The sequence below is a fragment of the Bos mutus genome, chromosome 11 (assembly GCF_027580195.1).
Source record: "Bos mutus isolate GX-2022 chromosome 11, NWIPB_WYAK_1.1, whole genome shotgun sequence".
NCBI classification, from domain to species: domain Eukaryota; kingdom Metazoa; phylum Chordata; class Mammalia; order Artiodactyla; family Bovidae; genus Bos; species Bos mutus.
In genome coordinates, this window is record NC_091627.1 from 51,273,218 (window position 1) to 51,286,626 (window position 13,409).

General features: G+C 42.3%; 1 protein-coding gene across 1 annotated transcript in view; it reads left to right on the forward strand.

Annotated features, from left to right (window-relative positions):
• Positions 1–13,409, forward strand: part of CTNNA2 (catenin alpha 2) — a 1,382,498-nt gene that overhangs the window by 634,506 nt on the left and 734,583 nt on the right. The gene's annotated exons all lie outside the window — the stretch shown is intronic.

Below are 13,409 nucleotides of genomic sequence, written 5' to 3' on the forward strand. Positions count from 1 at the left end.
CACTGCCAGCTGCTTCGCCCAATTAACATTACCTCCAAATTGATGATTATTATATTTCCTGTGGGGGGTGTAATAAAAAGATAAGACTCTTTCCCAAAGTATCAGGGTCATACATGCATGGGTGAGATGACTTATTGGTGACCTTGAATCATGACACCACCCTTATGGCAAAAAGCAAAGAAGAACTAAAGAGCCTCTTGATGAAAGTGAAAGAGAGAGTGAAAAAGTTGGCTTAAAGCTCAACACTCAAAAACCTAAGATCATGGCATCTGGTCACATCACTTCATGGCAAATAGATGAGGAAACAATGGAAACAGTGAGAGACTTTATTTTGGGGGGCTCCAAAATCACTGCAGACGGTGACTGCAGCCATGAAATTAAAAGACACTTGGCTGCTTGGAAGAAAAGTTATGACCAACCTAGACAGCATATTAAAAAGCAGAGACATTACTTTGCCAACAAAGGTCCATCTAGTCAAAGCTATGTTTTTTTTCCCAGTAGTCATGTATGGATGTGAGAGTTGGACTATAAAGAAAGCTAAGCACCAAGGAATTGATGCTTTTAACTGTGATGTTGGAGAGGACTCTTGAAAGTCCCTTGGACTGCAAGGAGATCCAACCTATCAATCCTAAGGAAATCAGTCCTGAATATTCATTGGAAGGACTGATGTTGAAGCTGCAACTCCAATACTTTGGCCACCTGATGCAAAGAACTGACTCATTTGAAAAGACCCTGATGCCAGGAAAGATTGAAGGCAAGAGGAAAAGGGGACGTCAGAGGATGAGATGGTTGGATGGCATCACTGACTCAATGGACATGAGTTTAAGTAGGCTCCAGGAGTTAGTGATGGACAGGGAGGCTTGGCATGCTCCAGTCCATGGGGTCACAAAGATTTGGACATGACTGAATGACTGAACTGAACTGAATTCTCCAAGAAAGGGAGAAATGCTCATTCTAAGTTGAACTGAGTCAAGAGGGTCTCTGCCAGGTTGCACCTCCCTTCTTACTGATGCATTTGTGGCAAATCTCTGAAAGAGAAGTGAGTAGAGGTTGAAGGACTAGGGGTGTGTGTTTGGGGAGGTGATGAGTTAGTGGCTGACATAGGTGTCTGCCAACTGAAGTTTCCACATTTACCCCAAATGCTCCCATCCAGTGTAAACAGCTGTCATCCAACTCCTGATAGATGCCTGCAGCTAGCAAGGGAGCAACATTTGCAGAGAAGACCTAAATCTACTATTCCAAAAAACTGTAGCCAAACCATTCCCTTTACACTTGGCCTGAGTTCCCTGTTTTGGTGTAGTTTTTTCCCTGTTTACACAGCTTCTTTTTGTGTATATGTTTAGATATGTAGAAGATTTAGACAATCAATAATTTATGGTGATTTCTCTCCAGAGTCTGTATTATGCAGTAGAACTCTGTGTTAATCATTACTACTCCTGTCATCCGTCAAGTGTGCAGTGAAGATTTCCTAAATGAAATATCCCTCTAAGGTTATGGCCAAACTCAGAATTGTTTTTCTTTCCTCTGTCTCCCCTTAGATTACAATACTCAAGTTTATCATTCTATTATTTTCCTTTGAAGGTTGCTATGAATTAAGTGTATAGCCAACAACATTGAACATTTATCTAAATGTTAGAGTGTAAAAAATGGCATTTTAAAATCTAGTTTGATCCTGAACAAATCTTTGTGATATATACATATATCTCAAAGATATGTATATAAACTTTGCTTCTTCACATTTTATAGAAGAAATAGGAGTTGTCATTTAGGTGATTGTTTCTCCTGCAAATCAGGCTAGTCATCGGCAGAGACAAAAATGAAAGCCCAGGGCTGTGGTGGCTTCAACTTCCCCAGGGTACTTTCTAGGTTATGGTAAAGGGAGAGAGGTGAACGAGATCAACAGTTCATTGACTGAGTTGTGTGGGTCACTGATGTTAAGGGAAAATACCTTGCAGATGAAGGATAGGGAAAAAACCTAGAAGATGCAGTCTGAGCATCCTCCTCCCCTGTAATACCAGGGCAAGCTCTGAGGTTGTCTCTCTTATATATTGTGATTCCATGTACAATTTTCATGTACAGTTCAACCCTGAATATTCATTGGAAGGACTGATGATGAAGCTGAAGGGCTAATAATTTGGTCACCTGATGCGAAGAACCAATTCATTGAAAAAGACCCCGAGGCTGAGAAAAGATTGAGAGCAGGAGGAGAAGGGAGTGACAGAGGATCAGATGGTTGGGTGGCATCACTGACTCAGTGCACATGAGTTTGAGCAAACATTGGGAGATAGTGAAGGACAGGGAAGCCTTGTGCACTGCACTCCATGGGGTCGCAAAGAGTCAGACGTGACTTAGTGACTGAACGACAACAGCAATTAATATACAATTTCATTTGAAAAAAGTCTGAAATGTACTATTATATCTCTCAAACAGTTTAAAAAGCACTGCACTGTGTTTTGGGATACTGTTCACTTGTGACCTTCTAAAGCTTTGGCATCAGATTCTTCTTCATTAAATAAATCAGTATTTATTCATTTGCAAAAGCATCTCTCTTTACTTCTAAGCTGTTGACCCTGCATGGTAATGTTAAGGCTTAAATGACATTGATTTTGATTTTAAATGTGCTTGGTGTCCATCCTAAACCATTCCAAGAGGCCTCACAGTTCAAACAGACTTTGTAATGCTGTTTTGGGGAAGTTCATGGGTTGAGCCTTGATATTGGATATAGTCCCACATAGGTTCATTTCTTTAGCTCTTCAGAGCCACCTTTTAATCTCTAAGCACTGGTTTAAGGTTTAAGTGCCACAGGGAACACTTCTACACGAGGAGGAAAGTGGAGACAGCCCCAGCAGTAGTTTTGATTTCATTAAAGCCCATGGCCCGAGTTAAGGGAGACTTTGGCTCAGTCAGATCCCAGGGAAATTCCATCAAAATGAATTTGGCCAAGTGAAAAACGGATGCTCTGAATCACTGTCTACAGCATTTCCCTGACCGCTAGATCAAATATGTACATTATTACTCTTTGTGAAATCCTGGGAGGTAATTTAACAGAAGCACTTAATTCTGACCTCAGACTGTGCAGTAAAAAGGGAGTGGCTGGGGAGAACAAGGAAAAGGGGATGAAAGGGAAGTCTACTGTGGACTTAGTAGATTTAGTAGAGAGAGTTCTACACTGAGAACAGGGAAATCTGGGTTCTTGCCCAGATGCTGAGACCAGTGAGCTGTGTAGTAGTGTTAGTCACTCAGTCATGACCAACTCTTTGTGAGTCCATGAACTGTAGCCTGGCAGGCTCCTCTGTTCATGGAATCCTCCAGGCAAGAACACTGGAGTGGGTGGCCATTCCCTTCTCCAGGTGATCTTCCCAACCCAAGGATCAAACCAGGGTCTCTTGCATTGCAAGCAACTTCTTTACTGTCTGAGCTACCAGGGATGCCCCTGTGCCATATCCATTTAATCATAGCTCTGCTTCTTGATGCCCTGATCTGCTGGCCTCACTCTCTGAGGAGCTGAGCCTCCCCCTTTGTCATGATGCAGCTCTACCTATAGGACGAGTTCCGGTCTCATAAGACCAGGGCACACCCACTCTTTGGTTTCCTCTCCCTTCTCTGCTATATCTAACTGCTCAGGAAGAAGTGTCCCTCCTGCCTAGATTGAATCTTTTTATATACACTGGAATGCTAGTCCCCACGTGGCAAAGTTTCTCTCATCCACAGTATTTGCACATTTGCTAAACATTTTTTACTTAAGCTAAGTGGTGAAACATTTTATAAGCTTGTCTTGGTGATTAGTGTGTCAGTGCTGCTAGAGGTGGTGGTGTCTGGGACCAGAGAGCTGTTGTTGTCTTTGCTGTCTTGCCCCTGATGCTACCAGGTCAGATTCATCTTGAAGGAGTCATATTGGGGTTAACTCTAAGTAGAGAGCTGTACTGGGCTTTAAGGGAGCCTCATCTTTGTCCTGTCTGTTTCGCTTTATCCTGTCCTCTCATCATTGCATCATCACTTCTGCCTTTCCTCTGTTCTCCTCCTGATCTTAAAGCTGAGACTAAAGTGTGAAATGTCAAGGGCAAATAACATCTGCTAAGCCACTGGATCTTGTAATCTATGTCACTCATGCAGACTCCAATTCAAAGCCATCTAAAGAGTGCAGTTTGGCCCAGCACAAACTCTAAGGAGTGGACCCTGTGCCTTGAAAATATACGCCCATAATCAAGACACTATTTTTATTAGCAAAGAGAAAAATCAAAGCTGTGATTTCTTTTTGCATCTTTGCCATGTATTTGTCACTCAGTAGAGTAGGTAGAATTCTGTATATTTATTGCATATTCAAAGAATTCTGCTAGGCCCAGTGAAAGACGGATTGCATTTGCAAGTGATTCTTTCCATACTGCTTGGTTGACAATGTGGTCATTCAACCATGACCACTATACACCGCTGTTTTCTTATCTGTACAATAAAGCTGATACTATTACTGCTGCCTTCTGGGGACCAGATGAGGGAATATGTGTTGGTGGGCTCTTAACTGTGATCAGTAGTCCCTGGAATGCCATGGAAGTCCTTGGAAGGCAGCTTTGGGGAAACCAGGGAAGGAGGTAGGTGTGAGACTTGAGCATCAAACCTCCCTCCACCTCCAAGACCCCAGCAGCTCCACTGGATTCAGCAATAGGGCAGGACTTTCCAGAGTGTGACATGAGGCACATTACTTTTACGTTGGGCTTCCCTGGTTGCTCAGATGGTAAAGAATCCACCTGCAATGCAGGAAAACCAGGTTTGATCCCTGGGTGGGAAGATTCCCTGGAGAAGGGCATGATAACTACTCTGGTATTCTTGCCTAAAAAATTGCATGGACAGAGGAGCCTGGCAGGCTACACATGACTCTTTGGACTCTTAATATACTTTACATCAAACCAAGTTTCTTAAAGTGATGAGAAAATAGAGATTAAAAATATTAGAAAGATTTTGTTTTTAAACTCAGGACCTTTCAGTGCCTTTACTGTGCTTGAGTGTTTTGTGATTTCCAAGTTGAGAGAGACAATGTATAGTCCTCCCAGACTTAGCTGAATGTAGTAATTTTTTTGAGGAGAATTTCACAGGACTAATATTTCTTACAGACTTCGTCACTAGGAAATAGTAAAACAGGACATAATTCAATGCTAACTGTATGGGGTACATGCTATCAGTAACCAGAAAGTCAAGAGTCTGGCCTAGAGTAGGTTAGTGGATAAAGGGGCTGGCTCTCAAAGGACCCATGGATTTTGAAAAGATGGATGCATGCATACTCAGTCACTTCAGTTGTGTCCAACTCTTTGCGACCCCATGAACTATAGCCTGCCAGGCTCCTCTGTCCATGGGATTCTCCAGGCAAGAATACTGGAGTGGGTGGCCATGCACTCTTCCTTCAGTGGGTCTTCCCAATTCAGGGATTCAACCTGAGTCTCCCACACTGTAGGCAGATTATTTACCATCTGAGCCACTGGGGAAAGATAGATGGTCATGAGCAAATCAGAGAGTTGTGGCAAAGGAAAAGATAAGATTAGCAGTAGCAATATCTACTGAGCTTTAAAAAAAAAAAAAATGGGCCAAGCAGATGAATCAATATTTATTTGCATTTTCTCACTTTATCTTCCTGATAGGGGCTACCATCCTCACCATTTTGTAGAGAGGAGAAGAGAGGTGGGGCAATCTCTTCAGAATCACACAGTTACTAAGAAGCAGAACCAGTGTGTGAACTCAGGTCATCCAGCCCCAGAATTTCTGCTCTATATTACAAGGTGCTGCTTAGGAGGGTAGGCTGTGGGTAGGGGTGAGGGACTCACTGGTAAGTGTGAGTGGTGCCAGTTGGAAATAATGCTGGGAAGACTGGACGGTGCTTGATTTCAGATGACCTTGAGACTCAAGCTCATCACATTTAAGGTCACTGCATAAAGTTGTGCATACCTATAGCTGTGAGCTGTACATTGTGCAAGACCCCCTATGGGAGGGGCAGGTAGGGGCTACAGCAATCAAGAAGAGGGATCACATTTAAATAATGAGTTAGGTTTAACCCTGTCCACATTGAGTAAGGGAAAGCCTTTTAAACCCCCTAGTCCACCATCTCCTCCAAGTGAGTTTGCCTCATGGAAATCTGTCATAGTGAGCTTGAAAGACATATTTAAGATGAAAACACTTAAGAATATGTATTGGAAGCTAGTGATGTCCATGCTGCATGTTTTCCACTTACCTACAATGGTAGAAATCACTATGGGTGGGTAAAAGTCACTCAGTCGTGTCCAACTCTTTGCAGCTCCATTGACTATACAGTCCCTGGAATTCTCCAGGCCAGAATACTGGAGTGGGTAGCCTTTCCCTTCTCCAGGGGATCTTCCCAACCTAGGGATTGAACCCAGGTCTCCCACATTGCAGGTGGATTCTTTATCAGCTGAGCCACAAGGGAAGCCCAAATGAAAGTAAAAGTTGCTCAGTGCTGTCTGACTCTTAGCGACTCTATGGACTGGTTCTATAGGCCAGAATACTGGAGTGGGTAGATTTTTTTCCCCTTCTCCAGTGGATCTTCCCAACCCAGGAATCGAACCAGGGTCTCTTGCATTGCAGGTGGATTCTTTACCAACTGAGCTATCAGAGAATCCCCAGAAATCTCTATGTTAACATTTGATGGTAGAGACAGCACCAGCATCCAATGAGTGCTGGTGGGAAAAGAGAATACTCAAAAGCTCTACCTATAAACTAGCTTTGGAGAAAAAAAGAGTTGTTCTACATATGGATTTAAATATTTTTTTAATTACTAGGCCAACTGAATGCTCAATTCATTTGCTCATATTTTGTTTTTAGAAATAATTCAAACAACTCAAATTTATCATATGTTTCTTTCGTTTTTGCAAGGACAGGTAAAGAATGAGGCAGTATTTAGATCAGTGATTTTCAAACTAGTTGAGGTGGTGGAACATCTGGAGGGAAATAAGATTTTGAGATACTTCATTATTTTTTATATTTTACTCTGTTAAACTAGGATTGTGTGTTACAGTGAAAGTCTGGTTACATCATGTGGGACAATAGAAAATTATACCCATGACCATTCATGTCCACTAAAGAACAAGCTTCCATGATCAAATGCAATTCAAATATTTCTCTATTATGCATCTGTTACCACTTTTTAAATAAAGTAGCCTTAATGTAGAAGGTGGTTAACATTTAAAGAAAAAATGAGCTAAAAAAGTGATTCTAGTCATATTTAATTGCTATGATTTTGAGGAAGATCAAACATAAAGTTAGCAGTATAGCTTGGGTGTTTCACTTGTACATAATTTGAGAATCAAGGTTCTAGATAAGTTTCTTAGTCTATTCATGCTGCTATAACAAAATACCATAGACTGAATGAATAACAGAATAACATAAATGTATTGCTCAGAGTTCTGGAGGCTGGGAAGTAAGGTCAAGGAGCTAGCAAGGTAGTGGCTTTTGGAGGAAGTCTTCTTCTGGGTTCATAGCTGGCACCTTTTCACTGTTCCTCACATGGGGGAAATAACTAGGGATTTCTTTGGAGCCTCTTCAGTTCAGTTCACTTCAGTCACTCAGTTGTGTCTGACTCTTTGCAACCTCATGAATCACAGCACACCAGGCCTCCCTGTCCATCACCAACTCCAAGAGTTCACTCAAACTCATGTCCATTGAGTCGGTGATGCCATCCAGCCATCTCATCCTCTGTCATCCCCTTCTCCTCCTGCCCCCAATCCCTCCAAGAATCAGGGTCTTTTCCAATGAGTCAACTCTTTGCATGAGGTGCCCAAAGTATTGAAATTTCAACTTCAACATCAGTCCTTCCAATGAACACCCAGGACTGATCTCCTTTAGGATGGACTGGTTGGATCTCCTTGCAGTTCAAGGGATTCTCAAGAGTCTTCTCCAACACCATAGTTCAAAAGCATCAACTCTTCTGTGCTCAGCTTTGTTCACAGTCCAACTCTCACATCCATACATGACCACTGGAAAAACCATAGCCTTGACTAGACGGACCTTTGTTGGAGCCTCTTATAATGACATTAATCCCATTTGTGAGGGTTCTACCCTCATGACTTAAATACCTCCCAAACTCACCTCCTAAAACTATAATTTTTGGAAGTTAGAATTTTAAACATAAAATTTGGGGGACACAGCATTTAGACCATAGCAACATGAATATTTGCAAGAAGTGTTTCAAATCCAACTTGTCAATAATAATACTATTTGTTAAGGGCTTAAGGTGTGCTGACACTCCCTGGTGATCTAGAGGTTAGGATTTGGCCACCTCACCACCACTGGTCAGGGAAGCCCTTCTTCTTAAGGCTTCTCTAGTGGCTCAGATGGTAAAGAATGTGTCTGCAATGCTGGAGACCTGGGTTTGATCCCTGGGTCGGGAAGATCCCCTGGAGAAGTGAATGACAACCCACTGTAGTATTCTTGCCTGGAGAATTCTATGGACAGAGGAGCCTGGCAGACTATAGTCCATGGGATCACAAAGAGTCAGACAGGGCTGAGTGACTAAAACTTTCACTTTAAGGTGTGCTACATGTTTTTTACATATATCATTTCAAAATCTTCACAATGGAGCAATGAGATAGATATATATGAAGGAACAGAGACACAGAGAGGTCAAGTAACATGTCTAGGGCTCCCCAGGGATCCCCAGGTGGCACTAGTGATAAAGAACCTGTCTGCCAGTCCAGGAGACTTAAGAGACATGGGTTCAATCCCTGGGTTGGGAAGATTCCCTGAAGGAGGGCATGACAACCCACTCGAGTATTCTTGCCTGGAGAATCCTATGGACAGAGGAGCCTGGCAGGCTATAGTCCATAGCATCAAAAAGAGTCTGACATGACTGAAATGAATTAGCAGGCACAGGGCTGCACAGCTAATTTGTAAGAGTGCTTGAAATGATGACCTCAGAGACCACACTCGTCTCAGCCATGATGTCTGGGGTTCAATTGCATTTTCTACAGCCAGTGAAGTTTTCTGTTTCTTGAAATATCTGATCCCAAGAATGGAATGTCTAATAGCGGGGTTTCTGGGCTGGATATGGGCTCTGTGGCTTGGCAACTGGTCATCTTATAGCATGCCTGTTCTCCTTGTGGGCACACCTCTGGTTACCAGAATCACCAAAAGTTCAGGGCATCTTGGTAAATTCATTTGAAATGTCTGTTTCCCCTTCATTGCCCTCTCTCCTTTAGTTGTTATTTTGCCCTTCTTATTCTGTCCAACTCTGTTCTTATTGAAATCACCCTTCATCCTTTGGCATGACCCCAAAGTTGAGACCTTCTTACTGTCCCATTCACTAGTCCATAAAATACTACCATTCTGGGACTTAAGTCTTCAACATCACCTTGAATCTTTGCTAATGCATTTGGGGCTAGTGATGTTTCAGTATTACCATTCATATCTCAGGCACTTAGATTAGAATTCTCAAAGTGGGAATTTTCACATCAATTCCCATTAGAAACAGTAGAGCTAGAGATATATGAATCCTGGATTCATATGTCAGTTCCACATCTCATTTGAGCTTGTCATTTACCTCTCTGAGCCTCACTTTTCTACTCTGTACAATGGGGATGATTACATCTAGCCTAAGGAGTTGTGAAGATGATAAAGGATATGATGAAGATATAAACTAGTATAATAAATTCTCATATCTGAGAGACTGTACTAATTGTAAATTAATTACAATTCAATTTTCAAGTGTTATCCTTTTCCAGTTCTATCAAGACTTTATCAACCACTCTAACTGGAGGAGATCATAAATATCCCCATGATTTACTAATCGGAAGAACCATGATATACGTTTACATGATTTTCCTTAAGTCTGGTTAGTAGCAAACCAAAAGGAAACCTAAGTAATCTAATGACTTAGTAGGGGAGATTGACTTTTCTGTATTCTTAAAAATAGGCCATGGAGGTGTGTCTCCACTCTTGCCCACTCTGCCTGTGTGGTTTAGTGGTGATGTGGGAAGAAGACCTCCCTCCCTCTCAGAAGCCTTTAAGAAGATGCTTTTGAAAGTTTTTTGAGACAGAGAAATCTGCTTTTTCTAGTAAATATCCTTTGGTCTATATCAGCTTTCTTTAAGGATTTTTTTTTTTTTTTTTTTTTCAGATTGGGGTGGGGAGTCCATATTATTCTCTACCAGGAGTAGGGAGAGAGTTTCACTAACAAGAGTCCTAGGAGGACCAGTGTACCAACCCTCCCCATTAATAATGAAGGAGGTGAAGATGGTGCAAGGACTTACCTGCTTAGATCAGGGCAGAGGTTGAAATCACTTGTAGCTGGGTGACTCTTGAAATGTTTCTCAGTCTCTGTTCCGGTTCTTAGCCCGGAAACTTAAAGCCTTGCAGCCACTTCACTGTCATACAAGGTTCAACAGAGGAATGAGAGCATTCACTTGAAAAAGGCTTTATGAGCTGTAAAATTCTATGGAACTCTGAGAGACACTTACAACTGTGGGACTCTGGCACCCAGATCCGCAGCTTTGTGTCACGTTCCTGCTTCCCTTTTACCCCAGGAACAGATGGGAAACTCGCGTCCTTCTGACTTATTTTGACCTCATGGAGTGGAAAGGAGGCTTCTGTGAGCTTATAGACACCTCTCTGGGAGAAGAAGGGTGGTGTGGACCAGACTGTTTAGAAAGCACAGTTGTTATTTATGTTTCCTTATCTCTCCCTCAGTCACCCTGCTGTGATTTTAAGGAGGGTTGGGGAGGCAGAGCTGAACCCCTGTGGTGAAGAGTAATGAGTTTCCCTAACTCTATCTGTGAACCAGCTCTTTGGAAAGCTAACCTCCTCCTGAGGCACTCACTGCTAATTAAGAGGAGGGTGGCAGTGTTGGTAGATGGCTACTGAAGCAGCTCTTTTTTTTTTCATTCCTTGTACATCAGCTTCTCTTTTTCTTCTTAACTCTCCTATGAGTAGTCATGCATGGGAGGAGCTGGGGAGTCTGTGGACCCAGATTTCTGGAAGGGGCACTGGAGCTGATGAATTCAGTTGGCTGCAGTGGCTGCCTGGGTGTGAGTCCCAGCCCTCACTGCTGTCTGACTGTGCATCTCTGCACATACCACTTACCCTCATTCCGATTCAGCTTCACCACCTGTAGAATGAAACAGTGGTATGTCCCTCACTGGGGCTGTTTTGAGACTTTGTAGCTCACATCATGCTGTGCTGTGCTCTGTCTGCTAAGTCGTGTCTGACTCTTTAAGGCCCTGTGGACTGCAGCCCACCAGGCTGCTCTGTCCATGGGATTTCCCAGAAAAGAATACTAGAGGGGGTTGCCATTCTCTCCTCCAGAGGATCTCCCTGACCCAGGGATCTAACTCAGTTCTTCTGCATTGTTAGCCAGGTTTGTTACCACTAAGCCACCAGGGAGTCCCCAACTCACATCATGCTTGTTGCAGAATTTCCTCTCAGTAACTTGCCCCTGTAGATATTTTAATCAGTCCCACATTTATCAAACAATGACAGACCACCTACTTTGTGCAGGACATGAGGTGTTAGTAGGGAAGATTTGCAGAAAATGCCCCAGACTTTCAAAGACAGGAAAATGCCAGGGGGAACTGATTCAAACTGATTCAAAAACAACACAAAAGCCATGTCTACCAGTTATGACTCAGGAGAAGATATCTTGGGTGGGCTAGAAGACATCTTCTTCCACTTTGCACAGTGCTTGAGCTTAGACAGCTGAAGGAAGAAGGTGGCACGAAAATCATGTGATCATAGCTTTGACCCAGAACATGGTCGAGGCCCTCTGGCAGCTTCATTTCCCTGTAGGCTTTGTTGCAAATCTGATGAACAGGAGACCTTGATCTTCTCCTCACACCTCCAACTCTGCACCTGGGCCCTCGAAGTAATGATTCCACTCTGAGAACTGCAGCCTTCTATTTTGCTCCCCCCCACCCCCTGCAACATCATTTTAAAGCATAGCCTTCCAAATGCCATTCCTCTTCTGAAGCCAATATATTTTTTTACAGTTGGAGTTAACTGCAGTGTCTTTCACAGCTCTCAAGTCATTGAGAAGATTAGATGTTCATTCTGCTAAAATATTGCTGCCTGAAGACTCAACTGTGAAATGCAGTTGTCGTGTGTGTTCGCCCACAGACAGACAGACACACATACGTGCTCACATACACATTATAAATGAAAAAATTAGAAAATAAGTATATGTTTATTATGTGAGGGTAGGCTGCCTGATTACAAGTATCATTAGTCCTAAGTGATTTTGAAGATACCATAGCCAATGAGGATCTGGGCTCTACACAGCTGGTATGTGTGTGTGTGTGTGTGTGTGTGTGTGTGTGTGTTGCACATTTGCTCACATATATGCATGAGGGAGGAGATACATTCTCATCTAAGCAGATTATTTGCATTTTAAATTCTTAAGTCATGATTGCTGCATGGAGTAGTTGGAAGTACTTTATAAAAGAGATATTACAGAGGACAGGTTTTTAGAAACAGGCAATCCTTGATTCAGAGGCAGGCTTTCAACTTTACAAGTTGCGTGAACCTAAGTGAATTACTTAGACTCATTAAGGTAGACTACCTCATCTATAAAAAACTGCCTCCTCCAGGTTCAATGCACGATGATGGATGCTTGGGGCTGGTGCACTGGGATGAGCCAGAGGGATGGTACAGGGAGGGAGGAGGAAGGGAGGGTTCAGGATGGGGAGCACGTGTATACCTGTGGAGGATTCATGTTGATGTATGGCAAAACCAATACAATATTGTAACATTAAAAAAAAAAAAAAAACTGCCTCCTAAGAGGGGAAAAGGAGAAGAGTGAAGGAGAGAGAAATTAGAAGTTTGAGATTAACAGATACATACTACAATATATGAAATAAATAACCAATAAGAATCTGCTGTAGTATAGGGATCTAAACTCAATATTTTATAACAACCTATAATGGAAAAGAAACTGAGAAGTAAATATATTTGTTGTTGTGTTTGTAGTTGTGTTTAATCGTGTCTGACTCTTTGTGACTCCTTGGACTGTAGCCCACCAGGCTCTTCTGTTCATGGAATTTTCCAGGCAAGAATACTGGATTGGGTTGCCATTTCCTTCTCCAGTGGATCTTCCTGACTTAAGGATCAAACTGTAGTCTCCTGCAGCTCCTGTGTTTCAGATTCTTTACCACTGAGGAACCAGGCAACTGCATATACATAATGAATCACTTTGCTATATATCTGAAACATAACACAACATTGTAAGTTAACTACATTTCAATAAAAATTAGAGAACTGCCTCCTGCCTCCAATAACCTTTGTTAGAATTAAGTGTGATTGTATAAATAATATGTTCTTTGCACAGTGTCTGACAAACCTTAAGAAATAATATTTCCCTACCTCTTCTCTTCTATCTGTGGGGATTTATGTGAGCAGGTAATGAAATTCTTCTCACCCTTCTCACA